Here is an 8,179-nt window from a genome sequence, read left to right on the forward strand (position 1 = left end):
ATTTTCACATATCAAAATTAATATTATGGTTTTTACTAATTAAAATTAAAATCTAATTAAATATAAAAATTCAAAACTGATCGTCCCCGGGTGGGCTTGAACCACCAACCTTTCGGTTAACAGCCGAACGCGCTAACCGTTTGCGCCACGGAGACTTGTTTTATCGTATAAATTATAGTTTATTTCAGTATTTTGAATTACTTTTAAAGACAAAACTATATTGTAAACGAATACAAAAATACATCGTCCCCGGGTGGGCTTGAACCACCAACCTTTCGGTTAACAGCCGAACGCGCTAACCGTTTGCGCCACGGAGACTTGTTTATAGCGTGGAATATGTTTTATTATATTGATTTTATACTGACTAAAATTACTAAGTTTTACTGTAACTAAATATAACAATTTAAAACTGATCCTTACACCATGGAACCAACTAATCTAAAGTACAAAATATTATTTTTATATATTTCATAGAGTTGGCAAGCATTTAGATAAATGTTTATCTAAATAATAGGTTTCATGGAGTTTTGTACTTTTTACATTGGGTTCAGATTCCAGACGATACTCTGCAATCATTTACCTCAGTATTTTATTTTATAATTAATTTTTTTTTTTTTATTCTTTGGTAATGTAAAATTTAGGTTTGGAACAACTGCTTGAATAGCAAATTCCTTTTTATTATTAGAAAAAAAAATAGAAAAATATTTTTTTACAAAATTAGATTTTATTTTTATTATGCAGGGTGATGAATAATTATAGTTTATCTAAGTCGAAATTCTCTTTACTTTTAATTTTTTGCTAAACATATTGTACGGATTTTGGAAATTAATGAAACACTAATTTACAGGTAATTTACGGGTAAACTTTTCATCAGTTTAATTGAATAAATAATTTTTTTATATTAAGTGTTTAATATTGTCCCTAATGTTTGCTAAAGATTACTTGTGTAAATATGAATATTTTTATCGTGTTAATATAATAATTTAAGAGTTATCATTCTGTAATTTTATGACGTTCCTTGATGACTTATACTACACATTTATGCTACTTTAGGAAAACGTTTAATGATATTTAGGAATAAATTACCAAAATAAAAATTCTTTGTAGGGAACGTCTTTTGTCCGTACAATTTTATGCCACAAAGGACAAATAAATTATGGGCTGACCTCCTCGGATCTTAATCCAGTTGTACATTTGCAAATCGATGCTACGATAAAGAACAGAAAAAGATCCTGTAAGGATGTTAACGAGATTTCTAATTAATTGTTACCTGCAAAATAAGTACTTGTATTCTTTTCTAATTATATGTTTCAACCAAGTATACGCCAAAGAATTCCTATTGATGAAAATTTTCTCTATGTAATTTTTGTACAAAAATTGTAATCGTTTTTCCCCATTGTACCGGATGATTCAAGAAGGACTTCACAACTTTAAAAGCTTATAAAAATTTATTGAGATAACTTACAGATGTTGAGATTCAGGTCTTATTTCATAGAAAAATTCAGAGTTTGTTACTCAGCATTCACTTTGGTACGATATGGCTTTCCCATTTGTAATGCGACGTACATCCCACCTGAAGTCGATGTCATTCCAGCCAACAAGTCGAGCATTACTGCTGCAACTGCGGCGTTAATTCGAAATCTTAGCTCAACAAGATAAACAGGCAAAGCTGGTGTTGTATAAACCTGATCTTTAAAAATCTAGCGTGGTTAAATCTGGGGAGCGTGATGGCTAAGCAATTGGACTTTAACACCAACCCATCGACCTGGAAATCGAGTATCAAGAAAATCTCTGACCTCTAGGCGGTCTGTGGTGGTGCCCCGTCTTCCTGATAGTAATGGCGTCCATCTTAGTCATCATCGTTTAACTGAGGAATTAGAAAATTCTGAAGCATGTCCAGAGAAATGATATCATTTACTGTTGCTTTTTGAAATAAAAACGGGCAGTTCTGTCTAGAAGAACAACCTGTTTCAACGAAGGTTTGGTGCCAAGTTTAAATTGTTTGCCTACTAGGAGTCTCTCTACCACACTCTCTATGAAGATTACGTTGAACTTCAGTTGCTAACTACAAATCATGAAACGAAAACACAGCGACCACGTTCTTTATCAGTAAATGTATTAGTTTTTAATTACGCTGGTGACAGAGCTGGTGGCTAACTTCGGTACTAAAGAACTATCTGAGTCAACCCGATGTATTTTTCTGTGAAATGAGACCTCAACCGAATCTCTAAGTTATCTTAATAAATTTTTATACGCTTTTAAAATTGTGAAGTCCTTTTTGATGACCCGGCATGTTCAAACTCAATCCTTTACGTGAATCATTCAGTTGTGAATTCACCATATTAGCCTGGCAGCCAACATCAATAATAATACCTTACTTTACTGTAACCGGATTTTTTCCGTACTTGAATCAGAGGAACTCAAAGAAGCATCAGGGATGAAAAGATATCTTGATAACGTTGATATTTATTTTACATCTGAGAAAGTAATAAAAAGTTTGTATTTCGTACGAGTAGTGACTTACAGTTATTGTCCATCAATATCTTAAGAACCACTGAACTCGATTTTGGTATGATTATTTTACTGATATTTTATTAATAATATCATAGGGAAGGTGTTTTATATTTAAACCATGATTTTGATCGAGTAGATCCAGATAAATTTGAGTAATAATCAATTATGTTACATATTATGTAAAAGTCTTGATTGAGGTTGGGAAAAAAATCTATATTTTTCTTTATGAAAGAAAATTTCTTTCATCTTCATATTTAGAATCACAAAAATCGGGCAAGATTTGCTTATATTTGAAAGGTGTCATATTATTGAGAATTTATAGAAACGTTACGATTATACTAGTTTATTTATTTAAAAGTTATTAAGTCTTGAAAATGAAGAAGAAATTCGATACATTTTGAAATTTTGCTGCAAAAAAGGGAGGAATGCGACTCAGGCTGATAAAATCAGTAAAATTCTGATTTTATGCACATGATGCAATTTCAACACTTGTGATACAAAGGTGGTTCAGGGGTTTTCAACCTGGAAATTTTGAGATCAATGTTATGGTCGGCTAATTCCTCAAAAAAAGTCGCTGAAATCATGAAAAAAGAACAAGACTGTCAGTTAAGCAGTCGCGATATCAGTAACTATCTAAACATTGACCACAAAAAAATCCCTTGTTTTTACTTCTGCATTAAAATGTGAAGAAAATTTTCCTCCTAACCCTTATAACCAATACTTTGGTTATATAAAACGCCTTTTATATAAACCTTTTTTCTCCGTTAGATGGTCGAGTTTATTTAGGTTCTGTTTTTCGTAAATAAAATTGTTTCTTGATTTCTAAATTACGTATAATAAAATTTGATTACACTTACATACTCACACACAGACATTTATATATGTATATTTTTACAGAAGATATTTTTTGTATGTATTTTTTATTTCATTCTCGTTTTAGGACATAAATATTCGGTAGAATATTTTTCTGTAGTCCTAGTCCACAAAAAATGTTTTTTCTTTAAGACCTGTATCTTACTCCTTTCTTTTCTTTTCTTATTAACATAGATGACCATGAAAAAGTCGTAATATGAATTGTATTTATTTTTTATTATTTTTTTTTTTTTTTATTCAAACCTCATGTCCCCAGATATATTCATGTTGCAGGGAGAAAATTAGGTTTTTTCATTTTTATATTCCATTTTACAGTAGCATATATACCTTCTATTTGTTGTTCGTCTTTTGCACGCATATGCGTGAATACGTCTGTGCTAAATTCTAAATTATGACCATTTATATTGGAGGACGGGATGGTGGTAAGCTATGAAAAATATTATTTTACGATGAAATTAAATTTATTTTATAAAAAAAAACTTATTAAAATTCTTATAATTTTAATTTTTTTTTTAAAGATTTTATACTTATTACAAGAATACTATTACCTCAAAAAAATCTTATTAATAAAGTTTAGTTTATACATCGTTGAATTTACTATGAGAATAATTCCCTTCAGTTATTGATATTATAATTTTATATACTCACGAAATAAGATTAATTTATTATTTTCGTTTATTTTTCATTTTTTTATTTATGATATTTTTTTAATTTAACACGGGTTTATTACGTATTTATGTAAATCTCAAGTACTTAAATTTTACAAATAAAAATAGTAAAGATATTACGTTTAGAATATATCTTCTTTTTGTAATTATAATATTTATTTAGGAAATAATAATTTCCTGAAAAAAGTTATATTATTTTGTATATTAATTATGTTCAGTAATTCTGAGAATAATAATCTTTAAATAGTAGTTTTAGAACTGTTGTTATTCTCTTGGTATAAGTATCGTAAAATATCGTATTAAATTTAAATATTATATTTTTAAATGAGTAAAAATATTTTTTTAAATAAAGTATCCTTTCACATTGGTAGCACAATCGGTTTGAAATAATCTATTGATTTATTATCTGAAAGTCCTGGTTTGATTTATTTTCTTTATTAAATATTCGTTAACGCACAAACTTAATGGTTTTATATGTTTCAGTCATTAAAATATATATATATAAATTTTTTTATGATGTTCTAAATAATAACATTTAGACAGGTAAATATTTATTAGATTAGGATTACTTTTGTTTACGTATAAATTTATAATATTTTATTTTTATAAAATATTGCTACTTATTTTTAAATATTTTATATTTTTAAATATTGAGGCCAATATGATGCAAAGTTAAGGCCTATTTTACCTATAAACTATTAAACCTTATGCGGTTAATTGTACATTTTTAAAAACGCTTTCAAACGCATGAATCTTAGAGGAAATAGAATTGCATATAAATATTTTTTAAAGCAACGTTTAGTCATCTTTTGTTTATCATTGGTTTCATTTAATTTTCATTTAATTAAAAAAAATTAATTATAAAATGAAAACGATGATTTATAGGTTTAATTGTTGTTACTTTTACAAAACAATAAGTGATAAATTTTTCATGAACATTCCTGAATTTGCTGAAAGCACGTTAGGGTTATTAAAAACACACCTGTGACTTCACCCAGCATAAATATGGCAACTTTATCCAAGTTGGGCCAAAAATAGATTATTATTATTGTTACATAGCTTTAAGGTTTATATCACTTCATTCCATAAGTAATTTAAAAAAAAACTAAACTCGAACAGGGACACGGTTTGGTATAATGGGAGGAGACTGGAATGTCTATCCAACAATATCAGATATATATGATTGGATTTTAATTTAATAGTTAGGATGCTACAGAAACAATTCTGTTAGGTTGCTTTTAATATAATATATATACCCACAGTGAAATCAATTATTAAAAAATAAATCACGCGCTCGATTTTATCTGCCGAAATTTTTTTAATTTCCTCATTAAAAACAAAACAATTCGTCCCCGGGTGGGCTTGAACCACCAACCTTTCGGTTAACAGCCGAACGCGCTAACCGTTTGCGCCACGGAGACTTGCCTTATCGTGTAAATTATAATTCATTTCAATATTTTTAATTACTGTTAATTATAAAATTTTGTTGATTTTTATAAAGTGCAAAATATATCGTCCCCGGGTGGGCTTGAACCACCAACCTTTCGGTTAACAGCCGAACGCGCTAACCGTTTGCGCCACGGAGACTTGTTTTATCATGTAAATTATAATTTATTTCAATATTTTTAATTACTGTTAATTATAAAATTTTGTTGGTGATTTATAGAAAATGCAAAATATATCGTCCCCGGGTGGGCTTGAACCACCAACCTTTCGGTTAACAGCCGAATGCGCTAACCGTTTGCGCTACGGAGATATGTATTATTTTATAAATAGGAATTTATTTCGAGGTTTTTTTATATAAATATGTAATTTTATTTTTAGGAATTGAAAAATAGATCTTTCCAGGTGGTCATATTGGGTTATTACTAATTATTTAAAACATTTTCACTTTTATTTATTATTCTGATTATTTTATTCTAAATTCCATGATTTTTACTTTCGTAACTAGTGTATTGTTTTTTATTATACATTTGGGTTCTTTCATCTTATTTTATCGAAATTATATAGTAATTATCACATACGAAGGCGACACTTAAAATTAAACGTCTTTGATCAATCGTAGGTATTTTTTTATCTAACGAATTGGTTGAAATTATGTATTAACATTCGTATAAATTAAAAATATATATCTAGTAAAAAAATCATTGGATCATTTTTTTTTTTAAATGAGGACCACCATAATGAAGTTTCAGGTTTCAATAATATAATGAACTATATTGTTTTTTTTTTCGTGAATTTATTCCACTGTAACTGGTTATGACTGAAGGCTAACAGATATTTAGGTGTGTAGTTACGTTTAATCATCACGTTATCTTGAACAATTTCTGAGTTATATAATCCGATTTTTCCAACAAGATGATTCCCTTCGGCTCATTTCAGAAACATTGTAAAACTGTTTTTAATTGATGAACTGATTAGTCGCCGGTTTTAATAGGGTAGTGAACTTGTCGACCGGTCAATAACATCTCCAGATTTTGGTGTTTGTTATTTCGTGTATAGGGCTGTTTGAAGGAACATTTATAACGTAGTTATCTAAATATTGACTAGGACCTTGTGAAGTAAATTTATTTTTTTAGCGTTTAGCTGTCAGTCTAGATGGATTTAATTTTTTCTTTACTTAACCGGTTTTTTTTAGTGTGATAATTTTATGTAACATTTGTGATTTCAATTTACTTGTTTTAAGTTATGATGGTAATTGTAAAATACATTTCCCATTTCGTAAACTATTAAACGCTGAAGTATTATTTTGAAAGATTCCCATTTGATTTGTATGCAGTAAAAAAATATAATTCTACCGTTTTTTATATGAATGCAAATATCTAATGAATTTGTAAAAATTAAACGCAGCTGTTTTTAATACAATAAATTTAAACTTTTGAAAAATTAAGATATTTTTAAATTACTTTAAAAACAATTCTGATGTGGACATCACATGACTTCCTTGTACGCCTATTAAATTACATACGCAAAAATGTTTTTCTCCACTTCATTTAAACTTATTTCATTTGTAAGTGAAGCACGATCCTCCAATTCTTTAATAAAGTGGACAATTACACAATCCCTGAAACTAGAGAACGTGTACACAAATTAAGATCAGAACAGTTATATAAAACAATGAGCAATTAAATGATTGACAACAAAAAACAAATACGAAATGATGATCAACTCGGAGTTGGGAAGAATATTGTCCGACAATGTGAGAGAAGTAATGAACTAAAAGATAAGATCGGGTATGAATGCCTCAAGTGGGGCATACATCTGTTGTTCTTGTGAGGGTCTATATTTCAGTTTATATGTTTATGTAGATAAAATTAAACAGAAATTCTAGAATAATTAAATAAGATTATACAAAAATTAAACTACAAATAAAAAATAATACGATTCTAAATTATAATTTTCAATTAATCTTTTATACATATAAAAAAAATTATCTTGTATGCAATTTTGGTGAGTTGTGGACACTCCCGCGAAGTTTTCTGAATTAGTTTGAACCCGATAGGTGGCAAAAAATTGTATTTATTGGTCCATAAAAATACAATTTTTCATTTTTTTTTTCATATTCAGAATATATATTAATTACGTGAATAGAAATTTTTTTGCAAAAATGGATTCGTTAGGTGGCGCTGGGGGTTGAGATATTTTGAAAAATTGTATTTATAATCATCAGATTTGGCTCATACACAGAATATGTATTGAGTACATGGAAAAAAATACTTCTGCAAAAAATGGGCCCGCTAGATGGCGCTGTGGTTGAGATGTTTGGTAAAATTGCACTTATGGTCTGATTCGGCTCATATTCTAAATATATATTAATTACGTGCAAAAATTTCGAGATAATTTGTCGAGATATTTACAAAACAAACAAATATACTTACACAGACTTCTTCTATGTATATAAAATGCAGTGTTCGTTATGTGTGTTCGCTGTAGTCTAAAAAACAACAGGACCGATTTAAGCGCGGGAAAATGGTAAAAGGGACAGAAGAAAGGGAAAGGGGGAATAGAAAAGTGTAAAGGGGATATGGAAGAAGGAGAAAAGTGGGAACGGAAAGGAGAATATAAGAAAATGGAACGGTGAAATGGGGAAAGGAAAGGGGGAAATGGGGAAATGAAAGGGGAAA

General features: G+C 28.9%; 1 protein-coding gene and 4 non-coding genes across 5 annotated transcripts in view; 1 reads left to right on the plus strand and 4 right to left on the minus strand.

Moving 5' to 3' along the window:
- The window catches only part of LOC142326860 (roundabout homolog 2-like), a 1,022,566-nt gene that overhangs the window by 252,328 nt on the left and 762,059 nt on the right, over positions 1–8,179 (plus strand). The window lies entirely within an intron of this gene.
- On the minus strand, positions 82–155 carry TRNAN-GUU (transfer RNA asparagine (anticodon GUU)). The gene has a single exon. It is a non-coding gene; the product is annotated as a tRNA-Asn (tRNA).
- On the minus strand, positions 245–318 carry TRNAN-GUU (transfer RNA asparagine (anticodon GUU)). The gene has a single exon. It is a non-coding gene; the product is annotated as a tRNA-Asn (tRNA).
- Positions 5,403–5,476, minus strand: TRNAN-GUU (transfer RNA asparagine (anticodon GUU)). The gene has a single exon. It is a non-coding gene; the product is annotated as a tRNA-Asn (tRNA).
- On the minus strand, positions 5,569–5,642 carry TRNAN-GUU (transfer RNA asparagine (anticodon GUU)). The gene has a single exon. It is a non-coding gene; the product is annotated as a tRNA-Asn (tRNA).

Source organism: Lycorma delicatula, chromosome 6 (assembly GCF_047948215.1).
Source record: "Lycorma delicatula isolate Av1 chromosome 6, ASM4794821v1, whole genome shotgun sequence".
Lineage (NCBI taxonomy): Eukaryota > Metazoa > Arthropoda > Insecta > Hemiptera > Fulgoridae > Lycorma > Lycorma delicatula.